Raw genomic sequence first — 26564 nt, 5'->3', positions numbered from 1 at the left:
GACCTCGGATCGAAAGTAAAATTTTTAAGCTCCTTGGGATATGGAGAGATGGCTGTCTCCTTATCATCCACGTTCGCATCACTGAGTCTAGAATTTTGATTCGGGATATTTCTATATTCCGTTTTTTTTTAAGTTAACCTTATACTCAAAGCTCTGATAAGCTAGAGTCCGTTCAAAAACAATTTTTACTTTTCGCTTTAGGTCACTTACATTGGGATCCAAGATTAGAATCTTCCTCCGTGTACTAGTCATTTCAAACTTATAATTATATATATACTCACTAATCGTAGGGAAATGCTAGGCATTAAAAAACATTTTTAACATTTTGTTTTTGTAATTTTTTAAATATTAGCTGTTAATATTTTTCTTTCTATAGCTGAGCAGTCTGAGACCTCGACGTTTAAAAATCTCTTGACTCGGCAAAATCCACTTGTTTGCGTATTGTACCTTATACCCCTGACAGACGGCGGCGTTAACTCGGAACAACTGCTTTAATTGGGGTTAATTCGAGAGTTATCTCAGTTAACTCCGTTTAAAAACTCCCATTTAATCCTCAAAATTTTAGAGAGTTAGTGGGAGTTCGGGGCATTTTCGTTGGCAACATTGTTAAACATGGCCGCTTTTTATACTCTCGCAACAAAAGTTGCTAAAGAGAGTATTATAGTTTTGTTCACATAACAGTTGTTTGTAACACCCAAAACTAAACGAGTTAGATATAGGGTTATATATACGAAAGTGATCAGGGTGACGAGTAAAGTTCAAATCCGGATGTCTGTCAGTCCGTCCGCCCGTTCGTCTGTGCAAGCTGTAACTTGAGTAAAAATTTAGATATCTTGATGAAACTTGGCACACTTATTTCTTGGCACCATAGGAAGGCTGCTTTCGAAACTGAGCAAAATCGGAACACTGCCACGCCCACAAAATGGTGAAAACCGAAAACACATAAAGTGCCATAATTAAGCCATAAATAAAGCTATGGAAATAAAATTTGGTATGAAGGATCATACTATGAAGGGGCATATTTGGATGTAATTTTTTTGGGGAAGTGGCCCCGCCCCCTACTAAGTTTTTTGTACATATCTCGCAAACCAATAGAGCTATATAAATTTTCAAACCAAACTTTCTGCAGTCGTTTTTTTAGCCACTTCCTAATACAGTCCAAAAATGAAAGAAATCGGATCATAACCACGCCCACCTCCCATACAAAAGTTAGGTTGAAAATTACTAAAAGTGGGTTAACTCACTAACGAAAAACGTCAGAAACACTAAATTTCACATAAAAAATGGAAGCTGCACTCAGATTTTTTTACAAAATGGAAAATGGGCGTGGCGTCGCCCACTTATGGGTCAAAAACCATATCTCAGGAACTACTCGACCGATTTCAATGAAACTTGGTTTGTAATAGTTTCCTTACATCCCAATGATATGTTGTGAAAATAGGCCAAATCGCTTTGAAGATAATCTGAATCGTTTACTGTGCAATATATAAAGTAAGTACTAGTGAAAATATCGATGCAGAACTTTGCACAAATACTATGTTAATAGTGTGGCAGCCCCATTCTAAAAATCGCTGAAATCGGACCATAGGTTTTTAAGGCCCCATATATCGAACATGAGGACCTCGGTGTTTCTAACCTAATATTAGGGTTTCCAACTTTCAATGGACTTTATACAATATATATGACGAATATGTGGGTCAAATTGTGTATTATATAATATAAATAAAGTTAAATAAATAAATTGCGAGAGTTTAAAATGTTCGGTTACACCCGAACTTAGCCCTTCCTTACTTGTTATCTATTGTGAATGAAAATATGCCATACTGACAGCTGTTGTTCAATTAAATGTAAACAAAAACATACGCATGCTAATTTTTTCTAAGATGGAAGTTCTAATAATAACGTATTTATGTCTATTTTTTTAATAATTAGTGATTTTGTACTATTTGTGCGGTTAACAACCGCAATAATTGCTTTCTATCCAATTTTACTTCACCAAAATGGAAATATTATTGCCAATCAGCTGTTATGGGAGTTTATAACTCGCTTTCCTGCCGTCTATCACCCACAAAATTGGAACTGATTAAAAGCGCAGTTAATCTGGGATTACTCTGCCGTCTGTCTAGCGTATTATGCGTCGGTTGGGCGGGAGCAGGGTAAGTCTTTGGATTTATAAGAAATCGACACTCATGACTCCTGCTACTGCGCCAATCAAGAGATAGAACAGTTGTATATATTATATGGCTGGTGGGATCCAGTCGATTATTCTCGAAAAATATATAGAGAGGACTGTGAAGTTCATGAAACTCTTCCCATACAATATTTCCCGGACAAAATTTGCTTCAAGTTGTAACAGTCTTTCTTCATATAAAGGTAAAAAACATCACAGTATCTTCCATTTCGAGTAAGTATCGACCATGCCACTAGTCACAATGAAAGGAACGTGCGACTAAAGGCCTAGATGATACCTCCGATGTTGTGACAAAATTGGTGTGATGACCAAACAAACTAAGAACAACTTCGAGTATAATTATCCCTGCGAATAACCCATTGATTAATCTTGGAGTTCCAGCTAAGGCCCCGAATATTGAATATCATATTGAAAAAAAGTAATAAGGGTACTGCATAAAAGACTAAATAGGTGCTTTACGATTTATCTGTATATTTGTTTAAGGAATCGTGGGTGATGAGGAAGATTCAAAAATAGTGAGGATGTTTCCTCAAAACTTATAATGCGACCATATAGATCAATTATATGATCATCTTCGAAATACTTGTAAAATTTGAGTTTAAAAATGGTTTATTATTGACACAGTGAATATCAGACGAAGAAATCCCGATTATGTTGTTAGGAAACTTATGGATCCAACCTTGTTCATAGAGCTTCAGAAATAACAGGTATTAATACGGTATTATTGCTTCAGGAAATTTCATATGATACTTTCCTATAATTAGATTTTCAAGCATGGCTTTCCAGCACTTGAAATTCCATTAATTCACATCAACAACACCAACCATTAGCCACACTACATATTTGACCAGCAAATTGAAAATATCCGTTGTGCAATTTTTTACGCGAAATTCGTTGCGTACGACATTCGCGATCAAGTGTAAAGTGGAAAAATCCGTTATGCCACTCAAAACGGGAATGTGGCACAAGCAAATGTATTGACGTAATTTATCAAGAACAAGAAAAAAAATGCTGAAAGGGTTGCAAACAAAAAATAGTAATAAACAATAATGCACAAAATAAAAAGGGTTCGATATTTTTTTCAATTTTTTTTGCTTTTCGAGAATTGCCTTGCAGCATACAAGCACAATAAAAGCATAGCGAATGAGGCATTCAATCAAAGAAATGTAAAAGGAAAATCATATTGAACAACGCCGAGATTGATATGCCAACAAATAGCAAAAACAACAAGAAACACATGCAACATCATCATCATCATGAGGAACAACAACCACTATTGAGTATAATAATAATATTGAGTAACCTCAGTTAGCGGGCCTTTAATGCGATGCTTGTTGAAATGCCTGAGTATGTATGTATGTATTTGTATATGTGGGCATGTTATGCCACCCATCTTCCGGTTGTCGCATTTCCGCTGTCATTTGAGTTATTGATGTGTGATCCAAATAACACAAGAAAACATACAACCACACACATGTTCTATATATAGCTCATATGTGAATATGTATCTATATGTGTGTGTGTTTATTTACATTATCGATACATTAAATATACTTATTGAATATCAACTGAACTTGCTGTACTTAATGTACGCTGATTTACAGCAAGATATATCCATACCCACACACTATAACACACCTATATAAAGGATTCTTGTGCTCATATACATATTTATACCCCAGAGCTGGCTACTCTTGCAGAAAATACATATTATATAACTGAAAGGGTTTTATGCATCATCATCATCATTTATCCTTTCATTTTTTTATTTTTGAAATTTTTTTTACAAAAACATGATTTTTATATTTTCGGCTTAGTGAAAAGCGTCTTTTCATGTCAACTGTCAATGCTAAATTTTTTTCTTCATAAGTGATATTATTGGTATTGGAATGTTGGAGGCTTTCAGAAGAAGTGATAAGTTATCACTCGCTGCCCATGTAAGCAGAAACTTAAAACCAAAATCCACTACATATGGCTTGGAAACCACATAAGACCCCTTAATCTACGACAGTTCCGGTAAACGATTTGTTATAAAAGGATATCGCATTGGCTCTACACAGCTGTGGTAAGGCCGATTATGACATACGGTATATTGGTCTGGTGGCCAATAATCGACAAGAAGTACGCAGTAAAGAGCATGGGTAGTCTACAAAGAGCGGCATGTATATGTATCGGCGGAGTTCTCAGAACAACGCCGAGCCAGGCGTTAGAGGCTATTCTGCACTTACTGCCTATAGACATATTCTGTAAGCAACAGGCGGCGAAATCGGCACTTAGACTGAGAGAATCTTCACTACTGCAAACCTGCAACAGAGGACATTCTGGTAGACACGGCAAGTTCCCATTTCTACCAAATAGGACGGATTTTCGCAATCCTATTGAAATGAATCTAAAATCTGAACTACATGTATCATTCCCCTCTAGAGAGGAGTGGGATATGGGAAAAGTAGACAAAGATTCAGCGATAAGTATCTACACAGACGGGTCAAAACTAGACAAACGAGTTGGAGGTGGGGTATTCTCGGAAAAACTAGATACCAGAATCGCCTTCCGGATCATTGCAGTGTGTTCCAAGCAGAAATCACTGCAATTAAAGAAAGCCTTCTCGTTCTGTCAAAAAGAGTGTTAGCGGCCAGACAGATATTCATATTCACGGATAGTCAAGCGGCTTTAAAATCATTAAAGTCTCATAGAATATCTTCTAAGATAGTGAAAGAATGCTTGGATTTATTATTGACAATGACGTCATATTTCACGATACACCTACAATGGGTCCCAGGACATAGTGACATCCCTGGGAACTGTGTAGCAGATGAACTAGCCAGACTAGGCCGATAAAGAGGCAATCTATATACCTATGGCAACCTGCAAATACTTAATCGATAAACATGCAGTAGATACGGCTGAATCACAATGTAAACAAGTAACGACTTGCTCCGTAAGTAGACAAACGTGGCCAGAGTGGAATAAGAGCCGTACTTGCCGCTTATTGAAATTTAAGAGGAATGAAACAAGAACCCTTTTAGGGGTGCTAACGGGACACTGTCTGATTGGGAGACACGCCAGCAGACTAGGCCTACCTTTCAATGATTACTGCAGGAGCTGCCAAGAAGAAGAAGAAGAAACGATTACACACCTTCTCTGTGGATGCAAGGCTGGTTTAATGATGACTCGATAGTGTGAGGGATCTCAGTCCCAGTGGTATCACAATGGGCCTAGGTGCGCCGTTTGGCAGCCACTCTACCAAACCTAACCTATAAAAGGATCTGACTCTGGAATGTTGAATATTGCACTGTTCTATTTATTAAATGTTGTCCTCATTATACGGGTTCTTGTGGGAGAGACTCCAATTCAACAAGTTCTAAAATTCGCACAATAGAAGAATATCTCATCATGAGCAAAGCCAAAGCCATAATGTTTTTAAATACATCAACTTGTGACCCGGCCCGATAAATGAGATGGAGATGACCCCGATAAAAATCATTCTAAGAGCACTTTGAGCTCATGGCAGACGCGTTATCCCTTTTAACTATATTTTCGAATTGAAGATAAGGAAAGAGAAGATATTTGAGAAAAGGTCGTCCGAAATATGTAGTTTGGAAACCATATATTGGTCTACAACTTTGCTTCCGCCGTTTTTTTTTTTTTGTAAATTTAAGGCTTTTTTTGTATAAAAACGGTTACAAAAATGTTATTCAAAATATTGGCCGTCGCTAGCTACTACTTTTGACCATTATTTCTGGCAGCATGCGTATTCTTTGCAAATGTCGAGAATTCGGCTCAAAAAATGACATTTTCAATTGAGAATAAGTTTGGTATGCAAACAGATTTCTACAAATATTTTGTTGGGTTAATGTTGACACAAATGTCCAAGATCGATATAAAACGATTTAATCGATTTAATCGACCAGTGCTTGACCCTAATTTTTTGGATGAGGGAAATAGTTGATGAGCGAACGAGTAATTAAAGAGTGTCCTATAATATTAGGTTGACAAATATCTCCCTTCCGCTTTTTTTCTCTTTATTCAATGCTTTATAAAAAGTGTTACAGTGATCGGATTTAGTTCAAATATGCGCCATTTCATTCTATAATCTGTTTCCATCTAGACGGCAACTTAATAATACCCCCGTTTCAGCCGATTCGGACCAGAAGGAAGGATGGAGATATTTGCCAACCTAATATAATCGTATCTACCAATTTCCACTATCCACTTCACTTTGATGAAATCATTTTAAATCTTCTTTCAGTGGTTCACGCATATATTATATAAGAGATGAGGTAAAGTGTGACACTGGGGGAGAAAGAGGAATGAGAAGTGGAAAACATGAAATCTAGGAATTAGTGAGTCAAAAAACTTGATGCATTTTATATGGTGAATCGCTGTGACCTGATCTAAAAGATAGAAATTGTTTATATTTAACAGTGGATATTTCTTTGATTTAATAAACACGGAGCGGTACCAAAACTATTCGAAACTGATCTCAAAATATTTATACTGATAGTAAAACCCCATCCTGTCGATTAAAGCTATGCTTTGGTTGAATTATTTGCATGGAACGAATTTTAGCTGCAACAAAAATTTGCAGTTGTCGACTGAGTAGCAGGTTGCTAAAGAAAACTCCATGAATATGCATAGTCTCTTAAAAAATTCTCCATTCGTTCATTCTTATATAGAAGTATAAAGAGTATATGCATATGTACTATATCACTAAATATTGCATGAGTTTGACACGTTTTCATTTTCCAATTTTTTTTAGTCAATATTTCTTGTATCAGCCTGGATTTTGTTGTACTTGTCACTTTGGATGTTTGGTAATATATATGTACATATATATATACATCTTTTTCTGTAAAAAATCGCAACCTGTGTCAAATAAATTGCTTTCACAGATTCGGCGAAATGTCAAACACTCACGTCAATTATATATATACATATATTTGGAAACATTTCCTACACTATATATGTGTGTATGTAGGTATGTTTTGTATTTGCATTTGAGTACTGTTATAGTTTGCAACTGTCATGCATTTTGATTTATAGACACATGTACAAAAAATATACACATTTCTATGTATGAAAATGCTATGTATGTAGATATGTATGTACATATGTATATTTGCATGAATGATTGAATGATTTCCATTTGACATTGATGACGTTTATTTATTTCGTGAGAAAATGGATATTTTGGCAGGTCGATATGTGTGCAATTTTTTTTTGGACTTGTAAAAAAAAAAACTTGTTCGCTGAACTGAATTTTATTTTTTAGTCATATTTGTAGTCTCGTATGATTCGTTGGTACACTGAGAAAAATTTTAGATTGAACTGAATACAGTGAGCAGTCATAAAAAATATATCCAAAACAGACTCAGATTCGAGAACTTTCGAAGAAATGAGAACGAGTAATAGAGTAGTTAGGGGGTTATATGGGTTTTGTCGGGTAAAAAAAGACCTATTTCAAACATATTTTTTTTTGTAAAATTTGATTTATTCAATTCAAACTTTTTTCTGTCTTATAGATACTTATTTAAAGAATGATTTCTGAAATTAAAAAAAAAAATAAAACACCTCCATTGTGACCCTCGGAAAAAAGGTGCGTCCGCGTTGTCAGCATAACTCCTGACAGGAGCATTTAAATTAAAAAAAAAAAAAAAAAGTGTTCTAGTTAACCATAAACTCGTGCTTGAACGAAGGAAAAACAAAAAAAAAATAAAATTGGAATTTTTGCAGACATTTTTTCAACAAAATAAAAATTGCGATTAAATTTGCTCGACATTTTGTTTTATTATTTTTAAATAGTTGTAATTAAAAACAAGAAAAAACGTTAACTTCGACTGTACCGAAGCTAATATACCCTTCGCAGGTGCATTTCTTTTAGTAACTATGTGTTTAAGCAAATCTAAAGACAGAAGAAAAAATAAGTAAAAAAAAGAAAACATTTTACTAATTCTTTTTAGCCGGGTTGTTTGCTAGAAATATTAAGGTTATATAGTTAACCGATCTGAACAATTTCTTCGGAGATTATATTATTACCTTAAGCAGTAATCCATGTCAAATTTCGTGAAGATACCACGTCAAATGCGAAAATTTTCCATACAAGCCATTGATTCCGATAGTTCGGTTTGTATGACAGCTATATGCTATAATGAACCGATCTGAACAATTTTTTCGGAGATTAAATTATTTTCTATGAGCAATAACTCACACCAAATTTTGTGAAGATATGTAATAAAATGCGAAAATTTTCCATACAAGCCATTGATTCCGATAGTTCGGTTTGTATGGCAGCTATATGATATAGTGGTCCGATATCGGCAGTTCCGACAAATGAGCAGCTTCTTGAAGACAAAATAATATCTGCAAAATTTCAAAAAGATATCTTAAAAACTAAAGGACTAGTTCGTATATATATACAGACAGACAGACAGACGGACATGGCTAAATCGACTCAATTCAACATACTGATCATTTATATATATGCTTTATACGCCCTCCGACGCTTCCTTCTGGGTGTTACAAACTTCGTGACAAATTTAATATACCCTGTTCAGGGTATAAAAGTCCTTCGTCCAAAAAGGGGAAACTGTATCCCGAACACCTATGTTAAATTTCATCAAGATCGCTTGAGTAGTTTTCGAGAACATTTGACAACCGACTTTGAAAACAGGGTTCCGAGAAAAACGCGTTTAAAGTTTTGAGTAACAATAATACCTGACAATAATACCTCCAAAAGCTGTAGCTCCGAAACTATTATTCGGATCGACTTGAAAATTTAGGGTAATATAGATATTAGATGTTGTAGAAATTAATAAGCCAAAAAGTCGATTTTTTGAACCTACAAAACCCATGTAATCCCTTAACAAACGATGCACAATGGAATAAGCAATTGTTAAGGGATAGCAGGAAAACTACTCAGTGTCAGCAATCAGTTTGGGATCGTTAAGAATAAATATTCTGAATTGTAAAGCAGTCTATTTCAAATAATTCATTTATTTTTCTCACTGTTATAACATACATATATAAAACAACATATTATTTACATTATATCTATTTTTATTTCAATCAACATTCAATTATTTATTTCAATATTAATTCACATGAGCTGCTCCCTGTCGTGTCCCAAAGCACAGTTACTTCACTCAGCTTTAATAAGTAGATTTAAATTAAAATTGAAAATTGTACGATTTTTATACAAAATATATATGTTCACTTATCTTTTATCCTCGATTTCTTTAAAGCCACTGCTGCTGTTGTATTTTTTTCGGAAGATTGTACCATATCAAAATAAAACCAAGTTCCCATCTACTTATCCTTCATAGCGCAAAACCACTGACAAGTAAGTTTACAATCGCCTAAAGGCACTAAAATCCCGACTCATCGGATGTGGTCCAATGTCAGTCGAGTATACGTAACCGGAAATTGCTGTTAAATAGACAGCAAGCTCAAAATGAATCCATTAGATTGATATTATCATAGTCCAAAATGTATGTCCATCAAGACGAAAAAGTTAAACCAAAGACTTTTCACGTCGAATAGAACTCTGAGGAGGCATTTGAAAACATTAGACAATGTTTTATAATTAAAATAACCAAGAAATCTGGTCTAAGATTCACTCTCTCTGAAGGACCAGTGACATTTAATACCCCTAAGGTACTGATATGGCTACGAAAGCTCTAAAAGCATACACCAAACTCCCGAAAAATTCGCATATTTTTATCACATGCTTGCTCTGCTGTCAGGGTTAAATCCAAATCAAAAGTGACCATAGAAAATATTTGAGAATTTATGAAGCCAAAAGGTAGCACTTGACTCAGTTCACACAATCGGAAGTTGCAACTTAGAGCACTGAGTTTTGTCATCTAAATTTCAAGGGAGACATCAGCTGCGAAGATGGCATTATGCAAAACACCCACAACAACAAACTCTTTTTGAATGTTGAATGCGTCGACAAGCGATGAGAGCCGTTGGGTCACCATTATCGTTCTCATTCTTATGCCGCATTGGTTGGTGTGAGTTAAAGTGCAATAATCCGCACTTACATACATACATATGTTGCAACTGTACCGCCACACCCTCCACACTTAAACTCACACCTGTAAACATGGTAATAACGAAAAAGCTGAGCACAGCCAAACCATCGCCGCCCACACTCGCCAGAGTTAATGTAAATTGCAATTTTAGTATCATCGCTTCTTGCTGCTAATATTGTTGGCTGCTGTTGTTTTTGTTGTTGTTGTTTGTTGTTGTTGCTGTGTTTCGACTTTAGTCATTTGCTGCATTTTAGTTCGTCGAAGCGTAAATTAGGATTTCAAAATGACATTTCGAATATTTACGACACATTGGCTGTTGCTACGCCAAAACGTCATACACGCATACAAACGCACGAAGTTGCAACTGCATGTTATAACAACACACACACTTTGCCATTGCAAACAACTCCATTTCAAAACTTCGCATTCCGTTTGGAGTTTGCTGCCGAGCTTTGTAGAGTGTAACGGTATTACAACGGTTTGAAGTTTTTCACTTTTGTTGCTGTTGTTTTTGTAAGCATTGCTTGTTTGTTTAAGTTGGTGTTGTTAATTGGTGCATACGTCTGCATTTCGCTCAATCACAAACGGACGCTGCAAGCTCGAACTTCAATTGCGGGTACGTGGAGGGCGCTATCAATTGGTATGATTGGTCTTCAATATTAATAAAACGGGATTTCTAAGTTTTCCAAAAATCAAAATGTCTCTCGCATAATCTTTACCTGGAAAACCTTTCAAAGGATTGTGGTCTTCATACAGTCTTTTGCCCTATGTTAAGACCTCGAAGAGAGCCATGTTCACGACAGTGGTCTACGTAACCAAGCCTGCAGCATTCTTCATATATACAAGTTTGACGCTTACGACAACAACAACAATGCCATAGAGAGAGTTCTTTAGTTCCGAATTCTCTTACCAGTTCGAAATCGAACTAGAGATCATCTTCTCGATATTGATACATATTCGAAGACAGATGAAATAATTAGAATCAGTTCTTTAGAAGTAATATCGGAGCCAAAACCTGACTGACCTTGCTATATAATAATCACAGAAGTAAATTTCTTCACCATTCAGTTTATAGAGGTCAGAGCTGTTCTAACAGCCGATCTTCTTAAAGTAATTTCCACTGTTCAAACTGACCCTTAAACAACATCGCCAATACTCTTTCGACTTCGATGCCATATCACTTTAACCAGCTCTGCTAAATAGCCTCGCGCTCCTTTACCTCCGATGGCACCTTTCGAACTCCAAAGAGTCCTAATGAAACACTTGTCTTTTCTCGGAAGTTCTGCGTCGGACCAACTGTCCGTAGCCATAGGAACTCTTATCCCATTTCTTATTTCCTTGAGAGCTGATCTCATTCTTGAAATTTTGAAGAGTAAATCTTCTGAATCACTGATTTTGAAGGTCTTCCGGTTCGAGCTTTGAGCACATCCCGAAAATTCTCAAGCAGATGTTATATTTCCTTCCCAATGTTTGGGATCAATGAAATTGTGTATTTCGGTCTTCCCCAGTAGAGTACCAATAATCCTTGGAGTAATCACTCCCTCTAATGTTTCAATCTAAACTTAAATTTTTCCCACATAAGGACTCTCACCATATTTCCTCACTCTCTCCTTTACCAAATACAGAGAAATGCAAATAAAAGGACACAAATAAAAATTGAAATATTAATAGAGTGAACGAAAAATGGAGTACAACTCCATTTTATAGGATTCTATGACTCCCCAGAGTTGCATAAATTATAGAGAAACGTGTCAAAATAGCTGAATATTTTTTTTCCTGCTAAAACATTTGAGCCACTTTCACCACAAACTCCACCCGAAATGCAATAAAAAAAACGAAGAAAGAATGAAGAAAACAATCAACAACAAAAAGAAATCTCAGCACGAACAATCAAATGACATACGATACACGACAACAATAATAAAAAAAAAAAAAAAACAAAAAATAAAAAGAAAGGACAATGCAGGAAATGTAAAGCAATTCTAAGACTAGAAAAATATTCAAAAATTGTATGCAAAAAAAAAATCAAAAAAAGAAATCGAACTCTACGAGAGCTTAGTAAAAAACAGCATGAAGAAGAGAGTGCGGGGGCGTGCAAAGAAAATGACAAAAGTGCGCGCTGGGACCAACGCTGCAATGCTGCTGCTCTTGGGGAATATCCTGGAATAGCTGGCTGAAGACTGCCTAACTGTCAGGCGCCAGTGAGCCATTGCTTTTACAGTTGTTGTTCCGTTGATGTCTTGTAACAGCATATCCTTGAGAAAACAACAAAGCGCACGACAGACTAGAAAGTAGAGAGCAGAGAAAGCAAGCGGACTTGGGGGATAGTGAGCGCTGCCGCTGACGTAGACGATGTGAGTGCAGTGTAGAAAAAAGGCAATTGAGGTGAAAGAACTGAAAAATGATTGGGGTACGCCACTTTTTAAGAAAATCCACACACACACACAAACACCGCTTGCTTTCTTTATGAGTCAGCGGCACGCGTCGTGCCACATTACTCAAAAACTCTTGGATTGGAAGGGAAAGTGAAAGAAAGCGATACTTTTTTCCTGTCTGATATGAAGACAGCTAAAAAATTGTGATTGATTGTGGAACAAGTGCTGCCAGCCTGTCACAATGCATGCATACATATCGACGCACACACATGTGCAATTAGAGTCGAACATAATCGATGCTCATACGCCTGCAAGACGACCCTGCGCTTCGGTTTCCACAAAATGTGGCCACAGTTGCATAAACATTTGCTACTTAAATACAGTAATAATGGTCCCTGCGGTTTTCCTTCCACAGCAATGATTGAGCGGTAGTACGCTCTCCCGCGGGACATGCATTTTCCACAGTCTATTTAGTATTTTATAAAGCATGTCGGGGACTTATGCTGCCTCTTTTTAGCATTTAATAATGTGTTAAGCACTCGTATTGATAAAAAATTCTTAATAATATTCTTAATAAAAGAAAAATTTAGGGGCACGTGCGGTAAAAGGGTTAAATTTCACAGAAAATGCCAACATGTCAAGATTGCGTTGAAATTGTATGTAATCAATCATAAAATGGTATAGAAATTTAGTTTGGGATATAGATTTTTTCTCTCAGTCCTAATAATATCAAACTGCGAACGGATCTTAGCTACGCTGTTCTCTTGCGATCTATCGCTAATTGAAGACATTTTCCCCAAAACTCGGTAAACACTACCATTTTATACTGTCGGGTCTTGATCCATGCATGGAAGTTATTAAATCTTCATTGGTTCTATGATATTTCAACTATAGAAGTAGAAATACCGGATATAACTCAGTCCCGAAACCTAACTTAACGTAAGGTAATATAAAACTTTCGTTGACATATCTTCCTCACTAGGAAGGAGAGCAAAATTCTTTGTATTTGTTACATAGGGATAAAGAAGGAGTCTGATCTGAGATCAACCGGAATCACGAAAAACATTGGATTAAAAATAAGTGCTAATAACAGCATGTCTAAGAGAATATTATCACATAATTTTATTAGGATATCTTGCTATACCGATCTATATATAAAGGGTTTTTCAATAAAGACGCTACAAAAGACCGACCATATTTATGCCGCCCTTTTGACAGTAAGATTTCCGCTATTCAGTAAGGTTTGCCATTTCATCATGGAAAGATATACGATCCGAAAATGAACGATCGACCGAAATTATTAAAATTAAGAGTGCTACGTCCAATTTATGGTCGTCATAATCGTCCTGTCAGATCAACAATTGAGCGTCTATGATGACCCAAATCAGTCTCTCACACGTCGTTTTCAAGCATTGGGCATCCCTGTGACGTCATTGTGGCGAATTTTGCCAAAGGTCTTTGCCTTGCCAGATCAAATTGACGCAAGAACAGAAGCCGCTTGTCCATCAGCAACGTTATATGTTCGTGAATTGAGCAGAACAACAATTTGAAAATGATCCGGATTTTTATTGAAAAATCATCTTCAGCGATGAGGCGCATTTCTGGCTGACTGGCTTCGAGCCTTACTTCTTCCGTGTTGGTAAAGACCGGCACGTTACTGTGATGGGAATCGCTACCGCTCAATTATAAAGGAATATTTTTGGCCCGAATCGGATGATATGGATTTGTTCAATATTTGGTTCCAACAGGACGGCGCCATAAGCCACACAGAGAATGTCACAATCGATTTATTGAAAACCAAGTTTGATGGACGTGTTATCTCACGAAATGGCCCAGTCAATTGACCGCTTCGGTCGTGCGATTTGACGCCGTCAGACTATTTATTGTAGGGCTACATCAATTCTATGGTCTTTGCCAACAAGCCAGCAACGATTTATGAACTCCGCATGAATATCGAACGTGAAATTGCAGCAGTATCGGTTTATCGATTTATGATTGAAAAACGTCGGAAATTTAGTTCAGCGTATGGACTTCTGAGACTTCTCTTATTGAACAACCCTTTATCAACTTAATTTAAAACTTAAACAAACTATGAGTTATGACTTCAACTTAGTTTAAAAGGGAAGCTCGATCAATACCAAAAGAAATTTGGCAGCATTTTTAGTCTATGGAAAATTTTCAATTGTTAGAACCGAGTATTTAGCCTTAAAAAAAAGTATTATGGCAACTCTTTTCCTAAGCCATGCAATTGAAATCCATGCATACGCATATCATATTTCACAACATAATTATTGTACGCATTTTTATGAAGCAATTTCAAAAGGGGGACATTAAAACAAAGGCGACTGCTTCGAGTGCAACTCAGTAAAGTCTTGCAACTCCAGTTCTATGTATGGTTAGATGCCTACCAGCTGTACGACCAATAGCAATTAACTCGTTATGGCATAATTTCAAAATCCACGCCGTATACCATCCATATACATATTTATGTATGCATGATTGTAGAACCGCTAGTAGTCTTTAGCTAGTTGAGCTATCATAGGCAATATTGTTGATATCTCTATAACCATATGGCAGCCGCGTGGACAACACTTTGGGATGGAGGTAAGAATCAAAGCGAAAGAAGCTGTTTGAAGCTTTTGTACCTATAGACGAAAGGCAATTCATTTATAGCAGCGAAGAAAAGTGCGTAGATAATCTGCAGTGATCAGTCAGCGAACGAGCGAGTCATAAAAATTTTGAACGCAGCAACTTTTGTGCGTAGTAAATGATATGTCAAATGTTGTAGGATATATGTATACAGTAAGGATCAAATGAAGCCTCCCAGTTTATATAAAGTCTATTGGATCAACGCGAGAATTATTCCAAAAAAATTAAAACAAAACAAAACATGGAAAGCTTGATCCTATGAGATCAGATTCTAAAGATCCTAATATTTAACAATAGTTTGAGTTACCTTTCTCAAAATTTAAGAATTTAATTGGGATTGAGTAGAGAAGTGACTCGATGTGAAAGAGTTGGTTATTCAGAGTTTAGGACTTTGCAAAGTAAGAGTCTAACTATAAGATACCGAAAAAAATAAAGTAAATCTTCGGAATATAGCAGAGAATATAGTTTGGGCAAGAAACTTGCTATTAAGCTGTGATGGATGGAACAGATGATGATGAATTTTAGGTCGTGGAATCTCAAGTACCGATTGTTTTATATTAAAAAATTTATATGGAAACATCTATAGATCATCCTTCTATAGATGATCGACCCTTAGATCATCTATAGAAGGATGGTAGGTATACTTCCGGATTGTAAAACTCATATACATTTTCGGAGAAAGGCAGAGACTTTGTCAATGCTGCAAAGAACTGTATGGACGCTTTATTTAGACTCTATAATATTTGAAATTATTCAGCCAGGCAATCAAGAACGATAATATAATAAAGTCCGAAGCGGCGAAGCCCCGTAAAACTTACAGAACTTGAGAATTTATTCTTCAATTCTGTAGTTTTAGAGCAGGGCAAATCATACCTATAATTTCTTTCAAAATGATGCTAGAACACAAACCTTAGATACAGATTACAACATTTAACTCGACTTCAAGGTGAGATCATTAAGATTAAGAAGAAAATGTAAGACGTATCTACCGTCTGTCTACATTATTTTGATCTCCAGTGTTGTGTCAATGCTGCGAAGAACCTCAAGTAAAGTGAGACCTGATCCCCCTACATGCGTGCCGTAACGTCCACTTGGACACTGCCTCCACTTTGCTGCACTGCTGCGGCACATCCACTTCGACTGGGACGCCGCCTCCTTTATGTGTGTGTCATAAAATTTCATTCATTTATAATTTAATATCGCATTCAATGTGGAAGAGATGTCTCGTTGATATATTTCTCCAGCATGATGATGGTGATGGCATTGGCATTGCGCCGGCGCTCTTGCAACAGTTGCCATTTTTCTCGCTTTGTGTTGTTGTTGTTGGTTTACACATAAACTTTTAATTTACTTGTGACTGCTATTTGTTTTTCTTGGCATTAAACTCCGGTGACTGTTGTTGGATGATATGATATTTGGTCTCGACGATTCGTGAGGTCATGTGCTGGTCGCTACGTTTGTATGTACGTCTGTGTGTGTGTTTAAAGGCGACTGCGTTGGGCGATAATAAAACTTTATGCGGCTCCATACGTGCGCATTATTTACGTGCAACATCAGCAAGTGGCCAACGAGACGACGGACCAGGTACAGCGATCGGCATATATATACATATATATGTATGTATAGCAGTAAATGATTACATATTTATCATAGCAATAAGTCACATACGCCCAAATCCGCTAGTTCAACAACGCCGCCACAGCAACACCATGGCCCACTTCATATTATCTGTTAGCAGCAGCTTCCAACAGCGCCCGCTCGTTACTCGACTCAAGGCTCCATGCCTTCTCTTGCATTTCGGCATTCGGTCAAGCATTTATGATGGCGTGCGAATTGCCTACATAATTCACAATTTAATTAATAGCAAAATAAAAATTCATATTCCTTTTTTCCATACTTGACTTCTTCTGCTTCTTCTTCTTCACTCTTTGACTCAATTTATTTATGGCGTATGTATTTTTGATGCCATAAAATATCGCCGTTCTTCGCCTCTTTTCGCATTTTTATTAATTGCAACACTGCACTGCGAGCGAGTATCGTACACTTAACGTGTGATTTATGTCAGCGTTGACGAAAGTGATCTCGCAGAAGTCATAATATCGAACGTGGTTATAAATTAAGCGCGAAGATATACTAGCGGTCGATAGCTTTAGATATAAGTGGGTGGATGACTGATTTTGATTGGGTTACTTCTTTTGTAACAACACTGGTCCGTTTTCTCGGAAGTTCGTTTTCCAATATTTTCCAGGCGCTCTTAGTACATTTCATCTTGTAGGATTACCCAAGTCCTTTCTAGAGATGAAGATCTAAGTGTCGTCATCAAAGGCGTTTAAGCATAGACCCAAGAATCAGCCAAAGATATTGAGGTGGTACGTCTGGATTGCCAAGAAAACCTATAAGTCTAAACCGCTGAGGTCCAGAACCTAACTGTGCAATAACTAGCGAATATCAAGTTCTAGTTCGACCTCTTCTACATTGGTGGTTTCGCCCGAACTCTAGTTGTTCGGCCATATGTTAAATGGACTCGCACGTACTGTTGAAATCAGAGGTATGTTTCCTCTATCGGAACCAGAACTTAGCGGAAAGTGCCAGCGGCTCTAACAATAAGATCATAACATAATACTTCTCTCTTGTTGGGGAAAGAAAAATGGGTTTAACTCATAGCAAAACTTACTAGTGGGGTGTTCAATACGGCTTTAATAAGAATTCTATAGCTTAACATATAATACTTCTCTCTTTTTGAATAATTGAAGCTGGGTTTAACTCATAGCAAAACCTACCAGTGGGGGGTTCAATTCGGCTTACTAGCTTCAATAAGAATTCAATTTACGAAAGAAATACACACGGCGACTTGGCTTTGCCTGCCGGAACGAGCCAACACGAGACGAGAAATTCAAATGCTGGGTCTCATGGTGACAATCCTACTCTGAGTTACTATCAGCAGAAAATATTTAGTGCTTAGGGAACTATTACTGCACCAAAGATCTGAATACGATCAAGATCCACTTCAACCTCCAAAGGCTTTTAATTCGGCGTCACCATTTAAGGTCAAAGTGTATGTAGATCGATGTAGACTTGCTGTACAACGTTTGTAGTAACATATTATTGCCTGTTTTGACGGATCCTTAACCCTTTCATGTCAGAATTAAAATGGGCGGAGCTAACATTTTTTTTAGGACAGATATATATTAGTCTTAACTCAAATATGAAGTGATAAAAATTTCAAAGTCCTATGTATCCTGGTTCATTAGTTACAGGATGTTGCTTATAAGCACAAATTAGATTATTATAAAAAAACTAAACACTTTTTTCGTGAAATTTTTTTTTTAAATAACTCTCTTATCCCTACTTATTTATATAGTTCATTTTGTTTTAAAATAAAACATTTTTTTTTATGTTTTTGAGCACTTTTTGTATAAACACTTCAGTATAACTTTTTCGCGAAACCGATTTTGACAATTCCACTCTGCGGAGAAGGCCTACTGAATGAATACGTGCACAGCTCATTACAAAAAATGTAACTGTAAGCTTGCACAACACATAAGTCTACATAATTTAAAAAACCGCTGGTCAAAAATATTTAAATAACGAGAGTTAGAAGCCGATAAGTACAATGTTGCCTATAGGCAACATTTGGCATGAAAGGGTTAAGATCTTTTCAAGTACTAACTAAGTAGTACAGAGTACAAAGGAGTTGTATATAAGTTGAGAGCTTGGTATCTATATTTGTATGCTCCGGATATAGCATTTCCTATGGAATATGGGGAAATTCCGGCTGTAAGCTGATCACGACAGTCCTGGAAAAAAGGATTTGACGAGAATTGAAAAAAAAAATATTGAAAATATCTGCGTACATTACAGTATTTAGAGATTGATATCTGACTAATAAGTGGACTAGGTTTGACAGAGAATCAAAATAAGGTCAGGAATAATGGATATTCAAGGATATATATCAATTTTAGTTGGACTTTCTCCTCAAGATCGACTACTGATTTGATCAAGTCAACTTAAAGGACATTTCTTACACAATATGAATTTAAAGTAATCAGTTATAGATTTTATCCTCAGCTGAAAAGAGGGGGACTGAGTGAAATCTCTGAAATTTATTTTCTACACTGTGCACGCGCAAATTAATCAAAGCAGTCGAGTGGTTGTAAATTAAAAATGAGAAATAATTAAATGTTGAGCCGCTGCTGCAATGGATGGCGTAAATCGGCCGCTGGACATGCCGGGGCATGAGGCATACGTCCGTTCTGCCTGGCATACACACACAGCAAACCGAGTAAGTAAGAAAGGTGGCGAGGATAAAGGAAACGGCGCACACAGCAAAGATAAGGCAGTCAGGTGAAAAATTATTTTTTTTTCCACAGCGACAGCGACACACTTCAACGGTACTTGCTTTCATTGCAGGTAATGCAGGCAAAATGATTGCACTACAACTTTCTTGTTGTTGCTGTTGTTGTACCGTCTGACGACAATTGCGTGCAGAAGCAAATTAATTTCAAATTGTGCCAGCGACAGGACAGTGAAGGTGAAGAAGAAGCAGAAGAAGAAGATGAATAATGCAGAAAAGCAGAAGTGAGCGCCACCAACGGACGCCGAAGAAAGTAAGAATCGGCTTAATATAAATCTGAAAGTGAATGTGTGTGTGACTCTGAAGGGCATTAGCGCCTACAATAAATAAAATGAATTACAAAGTGAAATTGTCAACCGCGTTGCTGCACAAGGCAGCGATAAGCGGACAGCTCGGTCGGCCGCATGTCGACCCCCACCGACCCCCTCCGGCGTATTAGCAGCTTTATTAAGAGGAAAACTGTGCAAATAAATGACTTTGTATAGGCATCAAAGCGCAACCAACAAGTGTGGCCCAAGACACGAGCGGGGAGCAGTAATCAAAGCGGGGAGATGTAAATCAAAAAAGTTTCTGTGCGTGTTAATCCTTTTATGTGTACGGTGCGCGAACTCAATAAAAATACTCGTAATTCAATTAAATGAACCGCAACAGCCGCAGGCCGCAGCCACGGAACGCTCCGGACGTCCGCACGCATAGAGATGAAGAAAGACGAATGCTAAAGGCCGCCGCGGCAGCTAAGAAAGCGACCACGGCAGAAGAAGCAGCATCTGCAGCAGCAGCGACTCGTAATAGTTTCCGCTTCAAAGCGGCCAACGTCAAAAACAATACCCCACAAAGACGTGCCAGTCAGCCGAACTGGCATTGAAGATGACTTTGAAGGACCTCAACTACGCGGCGGCTGTGTCAGTTACTTCGGAAATGCTGCGCATAGCGGTAAAGTATTTAAAAGCAGCAAATGCAAAGATAGCAAAATTTCGAAATTTTTCAACTTGTAACTTTTCCAAGCACTTCTGCCACACACTCGCAGCTTTCTAATGGTTGCGTCGCTGTGCTTATTTTCGCTTTGGCAGCGCAGCCACAGAAACCCACTTTAAGGTTGCAAAAACTTTACTCATTTTCAAAATTACAATGTAGCCACCGGAGCGCTTCTTTATCATCGCTGTTGTTGTTTTCGTCGCCTTTGCCAGCAACTGCTGCTTCGTCTTCTTCTTTGACTTCTGCAAACCGCTTGTGTTGTGGCCGCATTAACGCACCTCGCCACATCTTAGCACTTCTTACTAACGCTTATCTCTTTTCATTTGGTGCCTCTAACCCTGCTACTACTTGAGCTCTGTTTACTTGCCACATGGTTAGCGTTGTTGGTGGAAAAAGCTGTTAGCAAGAAAAATACCAACGTAAGCAAAGTCAATTGGAAAAGTTTTCACTACTATCACAGTGGTGGTGATAGAGAGAGGTTGAGGTAAAGAAGTTAGTAAGAAGCAGAGTTAGCGAAAGAGCGAAATCGCAAGTCTTTTAAAACCAGCAACACCGATAAGGCTAAGAGTGACAGTGGTAGGTGCTGAGATCAATGTGGCATCTAAGTTACTTCTTGTCAAGATATAATAGAAGTTCCTTAAAGATGGCCTTAGAAATAGAACTTAGCTGTAATTCTCAAGATCAAGTTTTTGGGATTCCAACGAGATATCGATCCAAACCTATTCTATCGATTCCACTACCTATCTCCGGTTGTTGTTGTAACGACAGACAGGAAAACGTTGATAAATGTTGCCGAATTGATAATCCTTGGCTGTATATATGGTTCAGTTTTTCTTCTTCTTGACTGGCGTAGACACCACTTACGCGGTTATAGCCGAGTCCAAAACAGCGCGCCACGTATCCCTCCTTCTGGCAGTTTGGCGCCAATTGGTTATACCAAGCGAAGCCAGGTCCCTCTCAATCTGGTCCTACCATCGGAGTGGAGGTCTCCCTCTTCCTCGGCTTCCACCAGCGGGTACTGCAACTTTCAGAGCTGGAGCACTTTCATCCATTCGAACAACACGACCTAGCCAGCGTAGCCGCTGTCCCGCTGTCTTTTTATTTGCTGGACTATGTCAATGTCGTCGAATAACTCATACAGCTCATCATTCCATCTTCTGTGGTATTCGCCGTTGCCAATTTTAAGGGACCATAAATGGTTCAGGTCACCTCCAGTTATATAGACTCGACTGTCGTGAGAATGGATCTAACCCTAGTATTTACTAGGGCTTATGTTATACAATGTTTTGATGAACTTTTTTCTAAAATCAGAAAATGAAAGACCTAAGCTCTGAGGAAAAACACAATCGATTTCCATTTTATATTCGCTGAAGTCTCTAGAATCCGAAACAACTAGTTTCACCTAAGCAATATTGTAGATGGTATAACAGCAGAATATATGTCTAAGGGCTTCCAAAGTCTTTCTTTCTTGAGAAGATTTCGGCAACGTCTTAGAATTGAACAACCAATGATCTGTCTATCTCTTTCTTTAACACAGGGTCAGTTTTTTACAACGAATTTTTGAAATTAAAATCTACTTGTATCGAACTTGTTAAGGGGGCTGGTGATGCGAACACACCCCCCTGTCTTTCTATACAAACGAGGCTCTGACGACCGTGTAAAGGCGGTATAACCTTAGAGCAGGAAATTCCTACGCTATGCCAGCCAGAAGGCAGACCGACAGCACCGGATCCAGGCTCGGATGCAGAAGGCTAATAACCTACTCATCTTAAATTAAACTGATTAATGAAACCGAATGAGGGCCTCTGTTCCACCTAGGAACTTTGGGAAAATATATATATACATATATATGTATGTATCGACATAAATCAAAACTGGACTCCAGACAAGATCGTGAGATCTTGTGAGCTGATAACATCTAGAAGAATTGATCAAAAAGCGCTCGGAGAAGGTCAGCAAAGTCATTCTCACTGTCAAAGTAAATTATTTTTGTCTAACATTTGATGAACACTGCACCACAGTGCATTGCAAGAACACCAGTTTAGCAACCACTAGAAAGCATCAAATTCGCTAAGAGAAAGTAAGTGCTCAAAGAAACCAAGCGTAGATGCAAAAAGTATGAAGAATTGCAGCGATGCACTAAGTATTGCAAGGACTTTTGTTTTTAACGATTTTCAACAACTTTCTTCTTTCTTTCTTTGTCTTTTTCTTATGGTTTTGACTTGAACGTAAAAGTATTTGCAGTTTCGAGACCAGACGATGATGGTGTGTTGTCATGACAACGCCTCAAATGCTAACTACAAATGCTCAGGAAGACATACATATATGCAGGTTAGCATAAGTGGGCTAAAACTAAGCGGAGACTTGCTGTGAACACTTTGAGCTAATATTGGAATATGATTCTTTCGACGTGTGGCCTAGAAGTTTATATGGATTGGAGTATATATCTTCATATATTTTAACAAAATGAAGGAAGAGACGAAATTTCGCATGCAACGCTCAACTCATCAAAAATATCATCACCATCAGAGTACTATTATACCACCATCCCCCGAAAAGAAATTTGCCTTAGAAGCTCAGAGGTGCTTGTAAGACAAAAATGAAAATAACTAACTATTCAAACTTCTTAAAACTTCAAAATGGGCTGAGCGCTTCTCGCGGCTTGCTATGCGGTGCTATGCTTTGCTAAGTTGGGTTGAGTTAGGTTGCGTTGCGTTGCGTTGCACTGCGGTCTTTGTGGCAAATCAATTTCTGGAAAAGATTTTCCAATTATAAATCAAATTTCTATTAAAATTACTTTACGCACTTCATCAGCCGAGACACGGCGCGCCGCACAACCCCTCACAGCACGCGCATACCACTCTGCACCGCATGCCACTCACACCTCTGCTTTCTTAACATTTACATAGATTTTGGTTGTTCAATTGTTGTTGTTGCAATAGAAAAAAGTTTTTGTCTCAAACTTTTCGGTTTTATAATTTCTGGTTTTCTTGTACAACAACGAAGAAGAAGCAGCGGTAGTCTTCGTGCAAGTATCCACTTGTTGTTTTTGTTGCTTTAACTGGTAGATTCGTTGTTGTGTTTTGTTATTGCAGTAAAATGTCGTGGCAGATGTTGCTTGCTGGTTTACTATGAAAAAGTGTTGTCCGGGCTTTGTTTTACAGCCAGGACTTTTCGACTCTACCCCCTTTGCTTTGGCTTTTGCTATGCCTTTCAAACACTTTTGCTTCATTCTTTAGAATTCTTTTGCTTCGCATACAAATTTTGAAGTATGTCTGCGGTAATAAAAGTTTGCTTTCTTCGGTTATAGGGTTTGGAATATGGAAAATAGATTTATAAAGGAATGTTATGTGAAAGAATACCTTGGAAAGCAGAGATGAAGGGAGGAATTTTGATTAAAACACAAAAAAGTTTGATTGGAGTAAATGAGATTTGAATATTCGAGCAATTAAGCTATATATAGAACCACAATAAAGAAGTCTTTCAAGAAAGATTGGAACCTTACAGCGGTCTAGAGGTTACCAAGGATATTCGATTGTGGCACCGAAATTATCTGAGCACCGATTATAGCCATGAAGTAAGAATACGCACTAAAAGCTGGGAAACTATGACTCAGTCCAGTAAATGAAGAGCCGAATGACTTTACCGGTCAAGTTCAAAACAGCAATGATCTGAAGAGAGCCAATTAATTGTCGAATTTGGACCCACATTCGGAATATTCAGAGAATATGTTAAAGATTTAGCATTGCTACAAGATTGAAATACCGTTAGACCTTCAGAAGACATTTAAAAATCTCACCATCAAGCGTGAACTTCGCAAAATACTGAAAGAACTGTCTTTTCTAAAACTCGTTCCGACATTGTTCATGGGAAAAGAGGATGTCAAGTGGAACGATTGAAGATCAGATCAAGGGAATGTAAGCAAGTGACTTATTTAAAAACAGAACATATGTAACTCCGTTTACCTAATCGAAACTTCATAAGATAAACTAGAGATTGGAGATCTTCATCTGCCTTAGGAAGTATCGGATTCCCTTGGATAAGAAGTATTTGATTACATTTTGATGAGATATTGTTAAACTGATAATAGGTAACAGTTGTGTCTATAAGTTCGAAGGGGTCTCTTAAAAATCTGCTTTATAGGCTGCTACTACCTCGAAATACTCTACAAAGTCATATTGCAGTTAATTAGGGGATTAAAAACAAAGTCTAATGAAAAGCGAACGATCTGATCCAGGAAGATTAAAACGAAACGGTTATACTTTCGTAGAGCTGTTTCACATTTAGGACTTTGCTTTAGTTTATTCGACCACTTTAAAAGCGCTTTTCGGAAATATGCTACATTTGTTGCTCAAAACTTTTTTGATAGACGAATTAGAAACGAATATAAGGAAAATTCAATTTCGTATTCGTCTTCCTAGTTCCAAGAAGTCATAGGCTCAATCCACACCGGATTAGTCAAAAACGTCTTTGACTAATAAGGCACAAAAACGTATTTTGTCTCGTCTCGTCTTGTTCGGTGTGGGTTGTAACATATGAAGCTATGGGCTGTTGTCGTATCAGGCAAGAAAACACGTCTTGGCTAATCCGGTGTTGGTTGAGCCTTAGTGATACAACTGGGCAACATTTCTTCTTATATATAATACTAAGCTTCTATCAGTAGATCTCCCAGAGGATCTGGATCTATGTATTATAAGAATAATTCACACTAATGCTGCTCGGAACAAATATACATATGTGCCTGTGTCTTTCGATGCTATTTTCAAACAGTGAGCTCAACTTGAGCCCACCCGCAGTGTTTCATATTCAATTACAGCGACCATAAACAGCAGTCATAATTATTTTTTAATGAAATCCACAATGAGTTTCATCATTTATACAATTTGACTGGTCATTACGGCCATTTGTAGGACAAATCAGTTGGAGCTTTGACAAAAATAGCTTTAGCGTTATGATGAATGCACAACAACACTAGAAAATTATTGAAACAAACAACAACACCAATATGATGGCAATCGAGCGCCAAGTCCATAAGTCATCGATGCGGCAGTCAGTGACTGAGTGAGTAAGCTCAGCTCAGCGCACAGCATTTAGCTGATGATAGTTAGAATGAAGCACGCGATTTTTCGGACAAATTGATTGACAAGTGACACCGAGTGGCGTAAAAGGCAGGTGCCACATATACTGACTCTACATAGTGTTCGCCGCAAAAGGCGGCCGATGTCAAAACGGTGAACGTTGAGCGTCAAAATGCCGACTTAGCGTGTTGGCTAGATATGAGTGATCAGTTGTAAAAAACAATAACAACAAATAATATAAAATAAATTAAATAAAAGAAAAATATTAGCAAAATCAAGCAGCTGTTGAGTGCCGCATCCACACTCGAGGCGCGGCAAGTGGGGTGGTGTGTGCCACAGCCGCTTCAAAAGGCATATCTACGCATGTATCTTTTTGTTGTTTATTGGTTTATAGTGTCGAAAAAGCAATTTAATTTAATAGACATATTTGTGAGCAACTAAATCGTACATAATTTAGTTGCTGCAACAACTCAACAACAAAAATAAAATACAAAAACTACACAGATTTGCGATTTATTACAAACGCACGCATTTCGGTACAAATACGATACAAATATGTATATTTATTTTTGTGCTTAGAGCTCATTTGTCATTTTTGCAATGGAAATTACAATAAGAAAATTTGAAATTTGAAAAAAAAAAATTTTTTTTTTGCAATAAAATAACACCGTTTTCATAATTTGGTAATAAATCACGAAACAAGTTCGTTAATTGTGTCAGCAGTGGCCGCACATAGCGCGTCGCGCTGCCAACCACATCAAACTGGACATTTCGTCAAACAGTTGTGCGGATAGCGGAGAGAAGGCAGGTGAGGCAAGTGAGGCAGACGCATGCTAGTGCCAACTGATATTACTTATTTGCCATAAATAACGCATTTACAACGTAATTTTTATTTTTGCATTTATCTGG

General features: G+C 37.5%; 1 protein-coding gene across 1 annotated transcript in view; it reads right to left on the bottom strand.

Moving 5' to 3' along the window:
- LOC105216605 (disks large homolog 5) overlaps positions 1 to 26564 on the bottom strand; it is a 264508-nt gene that overhangs the window by 43938 nt on the left and 194006 nt on the right. The window lies entirely within an intron of this gene.

This window comes from Zeugodacus cucurbitae, chromosome 3 (genome assembly GCF_028554725.1).
Source record: "Zeugodacus cucurbitae isolate PBARC_wt_2022May chromosome 3, idZeuCucr1.2, whole genome shotgun sequence".
Classification (NCBI taxonomy): Eukaryota; Metazoa; Arthropoda; class Insecta; order Diptera; family Tephritidae; genus Zeugodacus; species Zeugodacus cucurbitae.
This window is presented reverse-complemented; position numbering and strand designations above follow the sequence as displayed.